Below are 12,419 nucleotides of genomic sequence, written 5' to 3' on the forward strand. Positions count from 1 at the left end.
TTAGTTACCTCTAACAGTATCAATCTATTAAGGGAAGCATCAGTGAACAATATTAATGGTTTCTACTCATTCTAGACCACTAGCCTTATTATGCAGCTGTTCTTTTTGACCATTTTGAAATAGATTCTTTTTCCTTGCTGACAACCGACCACTTGCTTTTCAATTAAACACTTTAATGCCTCGTGGCAGGATGGTGACAGAAACTAAGTGTAAAGGGAGTGAGGTGAATTACCGTATGTGCTGGTGATGACACAGGCCAATTACTCGCCCTGCTACAACTACAGCAGCATCGGTTTAGAGGCCAAGTATATGTAGTGGTTGCATTATGGGTAGATCTGTGTTCAAATGTTCATTCAGCTGTGATGCTCACTGGCTAAATCTCTCACTGAGCCATTGTGAGACATAAGAAGCATGGGAGAGCTAAATAGCTCTTCCAAGCCATCTCCCTATTTTTTTTTCCTTTCCAAAATCTAACTTATCGGATGAAACTTGACCTTGAACTTCATCTTCTCTATAGCTCAGTTTCTTGGTACATTTTTTTCCTTGTGCTGCCATTGTTGTAAAGGTGAATAAGGATGGCTATATACTCTTCTCTGAGCAACAGGGAAATGCAGTAAATGTAAGTATAGAAGATTACTACACATGCTTTATTGTAACATCTGCTTGTTTCCCTATTACGTAAATATTAGCTGTAATAGTCAGGGGTGAGCAAAGGGCAACCCTCCAGAGGTTGTTGGAGGTCACCTTCCTGTATTCCTCATTCCTGTTGGCTGTGCTGGGAGTTGTAGGCCAACAACATCTGGGGGACAGATTTTTGCTCTCTCCTGCCATAGGGAGAAGAGGCTAAGTGGATCCTTTGCTAGAATGTAAGCTGAAAGTTTTGAGGAGCATCATCTGTCTGGGTAAATAACTAAATAAGTCTATAAGACAGCTATTGGTAAGTTTATTATTCTTAGAGGGTGGAGGTGGGTGCCTACCCTGGCTTGATATCAGTAAATCACAGTGAGAAGAAAGGCATGTAGGTTAGTTCACTAGACTCTCATTTCTATGGATTCCAGCTGTCATAAGTCCTCAGCCAAGCCAGTCTCTCCCAGAACAAAGGAAATATTTAGGTCACCTAAATATTTGGTCAAATTTGGGTCCCCAGATGTTCTTGGACTGCAACTCTGAGAAATCCTGGTCAGCACAGCAGGTGGTGAAGGCTTCCGGGAATTGCAGTCTGAGAACCCCAATTCAAGAAGTATGGTACTAGACAACTTGTAAGGTTGCGCCAATCAGAGCTTGGGTAAATGTGAGGGTGGGGGCTAGCTGAGGGATTCTGGGAGTTGTAGTCCAATGCCACTCCCACCCCCCATATCATAACATCACAGAGGAATCCTCTAGCAAGGAAGAGCCTGAGAAACTGGATATTCCAAACCTTGGCTGTGAAGATCATATCCCCTCAGGGAACCAGGATCCTGAGCCCATACATGACACAGGCTCAGATGCGGAGTCTGAGGAGAAGGCTGGATGACCTCCCAGCTCTCAGGAGCAAAGATGTCTGAAGGCACAAACCCAGTTGGGAGCCCCAGGACAGAGTGCTAGCCTGCAGTAAAGGTCTCCTTGTGAGTAAGTGGACTCCTCATGATCGGGCTGTTGCTTCCAGGGAGACCCATAGATGAAACCCTACAGATGAGTTCTTTCGTTGCTGTCTGAACATTTGCAGCTGGGTGATAGGTGAGGCTCTAGCAGCTCAGCTAGAAAGCATCCTTCAATGGGTATTGCAACCTGTTGGAAGTAATTTGTCTAATAGCTTCTGCTTTGTTACTGAACCCCCTGCTCCAGATTGCTAGGACTTTCTCTGACCACTTGGACTACTTAGATCCTGATTTTGGATTACCCTGCCTGAGTATCTGCTTTGGTGAGCTTTACATTCCTCCTTCGCTCTTTCCTTGGCCTGGGATTTCAGAAGCCAGCAGCTTCACTTGCCCCATCCAGTATGGAACAGGACACACATGCTCTAATGCCAACATAAATGCAAAATGTAAGATGCACACATAGGAAAGCCAGGGCGGCTCTGTTTCTCATTAATGATGCAAACACCAGTCAACAGGACGTGCACAGAGTAAAGGGGCACTCCTGGTAGCAACTCATTCATTTCTGGCAGTCATGATACTTTTTGAGCCTAAGAGCCTGGTTGGTTAAAATGAACATAGAACAGGGGAAATTAATGCCAGAACTTTCTCTACATTTTAAAGCTTATAAAAAGTGAACTCAAAGTGGAACATAAGCAACTAAACACAATCACTATGGAAACAACAGTTATAATGTGAGTAGCATGAATCATCTGGAGACGGCTTCCTTTCTGAACGGGGGAGAATATGGGGAGTCAGATGCCACCGTTGTACGTATGTATGCACAGACAAAAAAAAAAACCACACAGTCATTTCCTGCTGCTAAATTACTAGTTTAGTTTGCAGCTATCTGTATGTGTTTGGTGGATTCACATGGCAACAGGGGGAAAAAGTATAGAGGTTTGGTGCCCTTTACTAAATAAAGGAGAAAGGCTCTGGCCTGCTACCATTGAACCAAAAACTTAAATGAAAGGAGAGTGAGTGCCACTTCAAGAAAATGCACTTTTGATTTCCACAGACTTTGGAGCAAATTAAGTCTGACACAGGCTTCCTAACAAAACCAGCCTTCAGCTCTACCCCTACTAGCGTTTATATAAGCCAGCCTCAGAAACATCCACGCGGTCGTCCAACATTGCATTAATTGTGCTCTGCTGGTAGCTGTTGTGAGCTTCTTTGGTGCTGTACAGAAAAGAGAAAAAAATACCAAATACAAATGCAGAAGCAGGCGATACCTTTAGAGACCAATAAAGAAATCATACATTCTGCTAGCTTTTGTGGATTGGGGCCCGTGTCATCAGGCTTGTACCAGTGTCTTCTCATTAGTGCAAAGAACTTGAGAGTCCAAAAAGCTCATGGATTTTGCCAGGTATTTTTCTTAGAAGTGCGGGCATTATGCTAAAGTGAATCATAACTTTCTAAGCAGTAGCAAAGGGCAAAATCTTTCATCTCGCCGTATTTCCCCTAAACTTTTCTTCTTTTCTTTCATTTTCCGGAACAGAAGGTTGTTTTATTTTTGTGTGTTTGCCTATGCCAGGATTTTTGGGAAGCTGACAAAGGACTCCAGCTCAAACCTGACAGCTTAACTAAAGAGCTCTCAAAGAACTGGACAGCTTGACAAAATACCAGCCTGGACGCCAGTGCAGTTCATCCCACGAATGTCCTCTGTTCGTGCAACCTCTGATCTCCACTGAAAGAGGGAACAGAATGAATTTTTGAGCTCTCAGTACGTTCGCGGCTCCGACGTGTCAGCCTCATTTTTGCAAATGCACTGCATGGGGAAAAAATAGCTTAAAAGAGGTTAGTGCAGACAAGCAGAACAAATAACTTCATTTAATCCCCCAAATTGACATAACATTGTACATAGTTGTTGTTATTCTCCTATGTCTTAATTAGAATGTCAGGATAGTAAGGTGTAAGATAGCCTGCCATCAATGGCAACAAATGCTGGGTGTGGTAGGCTGGCAACATCAGAAGGGCTGCAAGTAATCTGCGGCCAACCGCTATCTGTTGAAGGTGTTCAATACAGACTTCTCTTGGTCCTCTATGACCCTTTCAGGAACAGCTCCTGGCTCCACTAATCCTTGACTGAGGCTTTGGACTGGACACCCAGAGCCAGTAGTTTTGGTTTCCATCACGTTCTTCAAGCAAGTTGGAGCAGGATGAGATTTTTGGTCCTCAGCCCCAACCACCCTGTTTCCAGCTTTCCTCAGATTTCCCAAGACCCGAGGCAAAAACTTGCTTAAGGCCTTTCCATCCCAAATTGTTCTGGCAGCATTCCAGCCCTAAAGCTGGTAAAGCTGAATTGCTAAATTGTCAGATACCCATGGATTTCCAAGTACCCAGGGTGGAAGTGATTTCCTTTGGGTTCCCTTTGCTGTAAAATAAGATAAATATACATTATTATTATTATTATCATTATTATTTTAAAACATCAGGCACAGTCAAAATTATAAAAACATTGACTGGTATTATATAACAGATACAGGTTTTAATCAAAAACCTAAGTAACTGTTAAATATCGGCACAGTATGTATGCTGTTCCTAATATTGCCATTTTTGGAGCTCTGATGATGTGATTTCTGAGATCTGCAACTGCTTATAGCACTGTGTGAAATTTCTTGATATTGTTCCAAAGCCCCAATGACTATGGGTACCACTGAAGCGTGTTTCTTTCACAAGCGAGGCATTTCAATTGCTATGTCCCCGTTATTTTGTTAGTTTTTCCAATTCTTTATTTTCAGCTCTGACATCCCCTGGAATTGCAATGTCAATGACCCTGACATTTCTTCATTCAATTACTACTATATCTGGTGTGTTATGTTTCAATCTGGAAATCCCACAAGAATTTGACTTAACACCTTCTCTACCTGATGTTCCCATGGGTTTTTGGAGGCTGGCAAATTATATTTTTTGCATAATAACCAGTGCACTAACTTTGCCACTCTATCATGTCTAACGTTGTAATCTGTTTGTGCAATCTTTGGACATTTGCAGATGTGACATAGTTTCATCTTTTTCTTAGCAGAGTCAACATTTGCTGTTAGCACTAATTCCTTGGATCTTAGCTTTCATCATGTTGGTTTGGAGTGCTTGTTCTTGTGCAGCAAAGATCAAGCCTTCAGTTTCTTTCTTAATGGTTCCCAGTTTTAGCCATGCCCTCGTTGAATTATGATCATGCTTTCCATCAATATCTCTCAGGTGTTGTCCATGTAGTGGTTTATTTTCCCAGCTGTTTAATTTATTTTTAAATTGTTGTTTCTTATGTTGAGCCTTTGTTTCTGTTGTTTTCAAAATATTCTCCATTTTCACTGCTTTCAGTAATTTTTCTCTGCTTGTACTGATATAGTCATTTAGACGTCTTTTTTCTTCCTCTACTACCTTCTGTATTTGCAGTAATCCACGGCCTCCGATTTTTCATGGTAAATATAATCTATCCACATCACTTTTTGGATGTAGTGCATATTCATTTGTTTCCATGTTTTTTGAATCAATTCTTCTAATTCATTTTGAGTCCAATCTATTATTCCATCTGGGTATCAAATTACTGTAACAGCCCATGTTTTTATGGCTTTGATTGTATTTCCCCCATTTAATTTTGATTTTAAGATTTTCCACAGTCTTTTGATATATTCTCTTTCTGTCAGTTCTTTAACTTTTGTGTGCACAATGTTGTCTGCTTCTAGTATTCCAGGATATTTATAATTTACATCAATTGATAGTGATTTTATAATATTGCCATTTTAAAACTCTATTCCATCTAGTCTTTGGATCTTGCCACGGTGTATAGACAGAGCTGCACATTTGTCAGTTCCAAATTTCATTTGGATGTCTTCACTAAATATTTGACTTAGTGAAGTGATTTTTATCTCAGTGGAACGTTTGGCATATAGTTTTAGGTCATCCATGTATAAGAGATTATTGATTTTTCCTGCTAGTTCAGAAATATAATAGCCCAATCCAGTTTTATTTAAAATGATTGACATGGGGATTAGTGAGATGTTAAACAGCAGTGGTGGTGCTGTAGGTTAAACCGCAGAAGCTTCTGTGCTGCAAGGTCAGAAGACCAGCAGTCGTAAGATTGAATCCACGTGATGGAGTGAGCTCCCGTCGCTTGTCCCAGCTCTTGCCAACCTAGCAGTTTAAAAGCATGTAAATGTGAGTAGATAAATAGGTACCACCACAGTGTGAAGGTAACGGCATCCCGTGTCTAGTCACGCTGGCCACGAGATCATGGAAACTGTCTATGGACAAACACTGGAGACAGGGTTGAGCACCGCGCCCTGGAGTCGGACAGGACTGGACTGAAAATGTCAAGGGGAACCTTTACCTTTACCTAAACAGCAGTGGTGACAAAGAATCCCCCTCAAATATTCCTCTTGTGATGCTAACTTCCCCAATTTCTTCACCATGGGCCACTAAGACAGTTTCCATATTTTCCATGTTTTTCTTGAGGAACTTCTGTACAGTCCAGTACTATCACACATTGTTATTTTTGCAAGTGTTATGGCAAAGTACAGTTGGGTTATTTCTTCAGAATTTTTGTAAGTGGACTTATTTCCTCATTTTTGTTGTAATGCAGAGCAGCATCTGCTGTTCACCCTTCCTCTGCAGAAGATTTCTGTATTCCAGGCTGTCCAGCCACGTGCAAGCTTGCATGTACTTGCAACTACACACAAGGGTCTTCGTGTGTCAATCAGGACATTCAGCAATCTGCGCCTCCTTACTCAAGAGCCTAGTGGCCCAATATTATGAGTCACTATGAATCGGCAAAATATTAAGAAAGATAAAGTGCAAAGTTTTCATCACCAGTGTTGCAAGTTATTGTGTGGCTTCATTAATATGAGGAAACCCAAGATATGTTGCGAGAACAGTGGCATATGTTCATATCAGTATGATTGCTTGTTTGTATTATTTATATATTGACACCCATGTCAATGTTGCTTTACAAAGTATTGTCAGTAAAAGGATAGTGCCCAACTCCCAAGGACCACATGGCAATCTAAAGTTAAACCTAGTGCAGGAGACAGGTACACAATAGGAGGGAGGAGAGTAGGAAAAGGGAGCAGCCTTTGGAAAGGCAATAATGGCAAACAACAAACAACGCATGTAGATGGCAAATATGTGTAAGCTTGTTTAGAAATGAGTCTAACCATATGCACTGTGGCTTACTCTTGGGTAAGTGTGCAAAGAACAGTACCCTTTTGTAGGGTGACAAGATGGGGGGAAACGACATGGTTCCTGTACTTTTGATTGTGGATTAGAAAAGGAAATTTCAGCAAATAGAGTTTTTGATTGAAGCTGCGCCTGCTGAAATGCTCTCCTCCGCACAACTATTAAAGTTAGAAGAACGCTGTTCTTTTTTTTAATGTGGCCAACCAACTCTTATGTAGATTTCAGCTGGGGAAAAACTTGGGTTCAGAAAGAGCTGCATGGAAAAGAGAGAGTTCAGTATACAGTGATCACTTGCAATCTGTCATGATCAGATATTGTATAATTTTAGGGCAAGGGCTGGGCTGGAGATGGCTTCCCCTTAGGCTGTCCAGAGTCCCTAACTGTTGCAGGGGCATCTGTTATCTAGGAATGGGCAAGAATGTTGCTTGGTTTGTTTCAGGAGAAGCAAATTTTTAAGAATTGACAAAGTCTTACAACATTCAAGCCCTAAAGCCAGTAGAGAGGGAAAAGCCAGCAGATGGGGCGGGGGGGTGGGAAGAATGCAAAATACAGGTATTTGTTTCCCTGGGCATTGAGTACAGTCTAGTTTAATTCCCTATACACTTGTGTTTCTGATGCTGATTTAGAGCTGTCTTCCAAGCTTCTCCACCAGCCATGTAGCAGACACATATAACATGGTCCTCTCCAAGTGAGTACCATCTTAATTCAATTTCTCCTATCCAAACTGCTGAAAATGTTTGGGTCATTCTGGATAGGAAGTTACCACAATTTGCCAATTTCTTCATGATCACATGGAAAGAACTTGAGATTAAAAAAAAAGACTCAGTGATCTAAACCCAGTTGTTCCTTCTAAGTCAAATAGACCAGTTGACTCCATGACCAATATCCTATTGGATGTTTATGATTGCACAAGTGCAACTGTGAAAGTTTCTAAGTGGCACGTTGATGAGCACATGTCTCTTGTATGTTTGATTATGCATGGAGCACAGACTGGTGTCTGGTCGATTAGCCACAATTAGCTGCACAATATATGTGATTCTGTTTGCGTGCATGTAAATATTAGCCAATACAATTTTGGCCAGTGGAACAGAGATGGGCACAAACCGCCAGGGCAGCAGTTCATGCCACTTCATTTATCAGCCAAACAGCTCTGCCGCCTCTGGTGGGTGCCCACTTGGCCTCCCTGCCCTGCTCTGCCTCTGAGTGAGTGCCTGTCAGGAGGTGGGGCTGGCAAGTACCAAACACCTGTTCAGCCAATAAACAAGCCGCCATGAACCACTGAACTGGTGGTTTTGTGCCCATCTCTAGAAATTATGTATGTGTTGACTTGCCAGCTTGCCTTCCACTCGATGTCTCTGCTGTCGCCGGGACTAATAAACTTAACAAACCATTCTTCCCAAATATTTTCTGCCCTTATAATGTTATTGCTAATAACTGTGTAGTGGAAAAATAGATATGGGACTACAGATCATTCATCACCCTCCTTCTCTTCCTGCCCCCTCACACCCAGTATTTTTCAGCTATAGTTGCTTTATTGTATAGCATTGCCACATGAAATGGAGGACAGGACTTCTGTAACAACAATTGCCTGGAAAAAGAAACTTCAGCAGCTGTAGCTTGAAGCCACCGTTGATGCTAAAGGCAGCTATTGGCAACATAAAACAAGAACAGTGGAAAAGAGAATCTGGAAGCTTTTCTCACGCTGCTTTTTTCCCCAGACACACTCTGTCGCCTTTTACCTTACAGAGAAAATATATATACTGTACTTCTTCCGATGAGACTTGAGGCTGAATTCTATGGAGGGTCAAAGCACTGTGCCTGTATAGCTACTGTGGATGTCAATAGAATTAAGCTCTGTCCCCTTGTTAAATGCTAGGTCAATAGCACTTTGGTAGCCATGGCGACAACCCCCAGATGACTTGCATCATCCCATTGCAATCAATAAGGTCTCAGAGTAAATGATTTAAAGCTTGCAGCTGAATATGCCTCAGGATACATACCTGTTTCCATTTCTCTGTCTCTTAAGTTTTTTTTAAAGGTGCCCTCAGCATTCTAGGATAATTGCTAAAGACCAGCTAAACCGCTGTAACAGGTACTCGATGATGGATGCATGTGGTTTTTCAAATAGGTATGTTAAACATATGTGTGAATGAATGAGAAAAGAAGCCACCATGACAGAAAACCGAAACTAGGAGTGTACAAATAGAAAAAAGGAGGTGTTCATAACTTGCTCTCCCTCCATGCAGCGCTCTTCACACCAGTGTTAGACTACAAATCCCATTACTTCTAACCATTCCACCCAGAGAATGTTTTTTTTTTTACACTATTTATTTTCTGCTTAAAACTGATCTGTGTCAACTGTTTGTCCCCCTGTAAAGGAAATTATACGGTTCTTTTAATCTTTTCCTGCTCAGGGACAAAGCAGCTGCGAGATCATATTTCATGTGAGAAAATGCCCGGTGCAGAAAAAATGCTCAGGACTTCTTTCTCCCACTCTTGTTTGCAGCCTCTCAAGATTGCTTTTCATTAAAGTGCAATATTGACAGAGTGTTACTCACATCTGTGCTTAATATCTAGTATGGCTCTAAACTGTTGCCAGATTGTTGTGGTCCACAGTTCTGGATGAGCGCCAACTGTTTCCTACTACAGTAATTCATTTTGAAACAATTGCATGTTCTTTTCATGCATGGATATGATTTGCAAGGGTCTTGCTGCATATTTGAATGCTAATGTGGAAAACAACATTTGCTGAGTTCTCTAGAGATGGACTGTGATTGCAGCTTGACCTGCTCTAGCGTACCTTGAGGATCATCAACAACAACAACAACAAAAGGACTCAATTTCTCCTTTTCTCTCCTACTCTTCTTTTAAGAGTTGAGAATTGTGTTTCTGTAGCAGAAGCAGCTAGTGCTATTTTCATAGGCAGGGCCTTCAGAAAGGCCTAGAATTTTAACTGGTGAATGTATTTCTTGGCAAACATTTTTAAACAGTGCAGTATCCAGCAATTGTAGAACTATATGTCTCATTCAGTAGCACTGGCATCGAAATCATGTGTAATTTCACATTGGACAAGCAACAGAAAAGTGCTTCAAGGGGGTGGTGAAGCAAAAACCCAATAGATTTTCTAGGAAAGGTTTTCAGACCTCTCCCTCCCACCATCCATAACCTCTGCTGAGTGTGAAAGTAGAATGTTTTTGTAAAGCAGTAGGAAATGGTGATGCTATTCCTGAGGATGAGGTACATACAGCCAAGCAATGGAACTACTGATCTATCATAGATGCCCAGAGCAGCAGCTCTAAAGGATGGCCAACTTTTTAGGCCATTTCTGAATTCAGGCCAAATTCTCCATGCCAAGGGGACTGGCAATCTGGCTACATGCTGATTTGTCTATTTGAGGGTTGTTTGGCTTGTTAGACAAAGGGAGGTGGAGAGGATTATACGCCCCATAGTGAGAGGCATGCCAACAAAGCTTCTGAACACAGAAATTAATGCAATTCCATTTCATTCCTTTTAAAAACTGAACAGTCATCATGTGAGCATTTGATCAACATATTATTCTGTTTGTAAAAGTCCATGCAAGACAGAAGTCTGAATGGGTTTAGATCCAGCTGTTGGTCCCAAGTAGAGTAAACCCACTGGACTTTTATAGATCAACAGTGATAAGACCCATTGATTCAGCAGGTCCGCTCTAGTTGAAAATAATGTTTGGATGCGGTCTTCTAATTATAATTTTAACAGTAGTAGATACAAAAAGTCAGATCTGAAATTCTGTAAGTTATTCTAAAAGGGATACATCACACCCCTAATGTGTGATTTGCAAGAAAAATAGGAGACATGGAATAAATAGAATGAGAAAATGGGGTAGGACGATCAATACACATTTTAAGCAAAAGGGCAACCTCAAAGTTCCTACAGAAACCCGGAAGCCTTCACCACTAGCTGTACTGGCCAGGATTTCTGGGAGTTGTAGCCAAGAACATCTGGGGGCTGAAGGCTGGGAACCACCAATTTATACTGACTGTGCAGTATCTACTATTTCTGTTCAGTGTATAATTAACATCTGGAGCACTCAGATTTAATCAGATTGATCATATAACTTTGTCCTTACAGAGGTTTATCATATGGGCAGCATATGACCTGAATGCATGCATTCCCTGAAAAAATTAAAAACCTCATCCTAAGCTTGCTGGCTGTGTATACCTTGAACTGAAGCTTTTTAAAAAATATATTCCACTGAGGCCAGACAGAAAAATGATATAGAAGCTCCTCTACAAATATCTGATCTGAAACTGAAAAAAGAATCATACACTCATAACATAATGTTATTACTTTATGAAAACTGCCATGGGGATCTTTCTGGAATGAAAGACAGGGTGAATATTAAATAAATGAAATACAGATGTTCACCATTCTTTGCAAGAAATTAGGTTGAAATATCAGCTCTTCTTATCTCATCTAGCAATGGCTGTTCTATTTCAGCTGTGAAAGCAAGAGAAACACAACAGGGTGCTTGCGGTATCTTGTAGACAGTGCTGTGGCTACCTTTACTTATCTGCTTCATTTTATTTCTGTACTGAATTTCTACTAAAAATAGAGGTAACAAAATACAGATAAATTCAGAAGTAAAATTAAAATAGAAGAATGTATGGGTCAGAATCCTATTGATGCTTTATACATAAGTTCAATTGCATTACTATGCATTACTATGTGTCCCTGTTGATGAATCTGGTGCATACCACGGAATGCAACCATCGCCTCACTAGTTAGCAGCAATTTGCCAGGGTGAGTTATACTGTTTAACTTATGCACATGTAAATCACCAACAGGCTTCTGGCCAATAATTAAAACCTTCTGTTAGAAACACATCGGTAAAATAAATAAAAAGCATCTATCAGCTTTATAACCGACTCCATTAAGGAAAAACAAAAGCTTAAAATCTCAAAGACTTTTGGGAAAAGAAATGTTCCCACAGCTACCAGCAAAAGAACAAGGGAAATAGAAGTAACATGACCTCTCTTGACAAGGAATTTGAGATCCTGGGAAGAGCTGCTGAGAAGACCCTCTCCTGGATTACCTCCAAATACCAGCACAGTACAGTAGTTAGAGTTTTGGACTAAGACTTGGAAGACTTGGGTTCAAATTTCCACACAGCCATGAAACTTGCCAGCTGACCTTGGGATAGACACACTCTCTCAGCCTAACCAAGTCACAGGATGTTGTCACATAAAGTTGGGAGGACACCTAGGTACAATTTGACCTTGTTGGAGGAAAGGCAAAATGTTAATCACAAACAATGAAACAAACGTTTCACATTTGTAGTGGAATAGAGTGACCGGTGCCTCCTTAAAATCTTAATCCCAAGATGGACATAAATGGGACAACATGGATCACATCTGTTCTTGGTGGAAATCAGAAACTGCATATGAATCACATCAGAAATCCAATTCCCACCTCAAAATGGTTGGCCTGAACACTAGCTATACATGTTCAGTACAGTATTTAATTTCACATTCCAGATGTAACTTGTGGTGGACGGACCGCTCAATTCCTTGTGAGCTGGAGAAAGACATAACCCAAACCAGTAAATTACAAATTTCAGTCATATGAGCTTGTGGCACCCAGTTTGAAATCCCA

This window comes from Pogona vitticeps, chromosome 6, assembly GCF_051106095.1.
Source record: "Pogona vitticeps strain Pit_001003342236 chromosome 6, PviZW2.1, whole genome shotgun sequence".
NCBI classification, from domain to species: domain Eukaryota; kingdom Metazoa; phylum Chordata; class Lepidosauria; order Squamata; family Agamidae; genus Pogona; species Pogona vitticeps.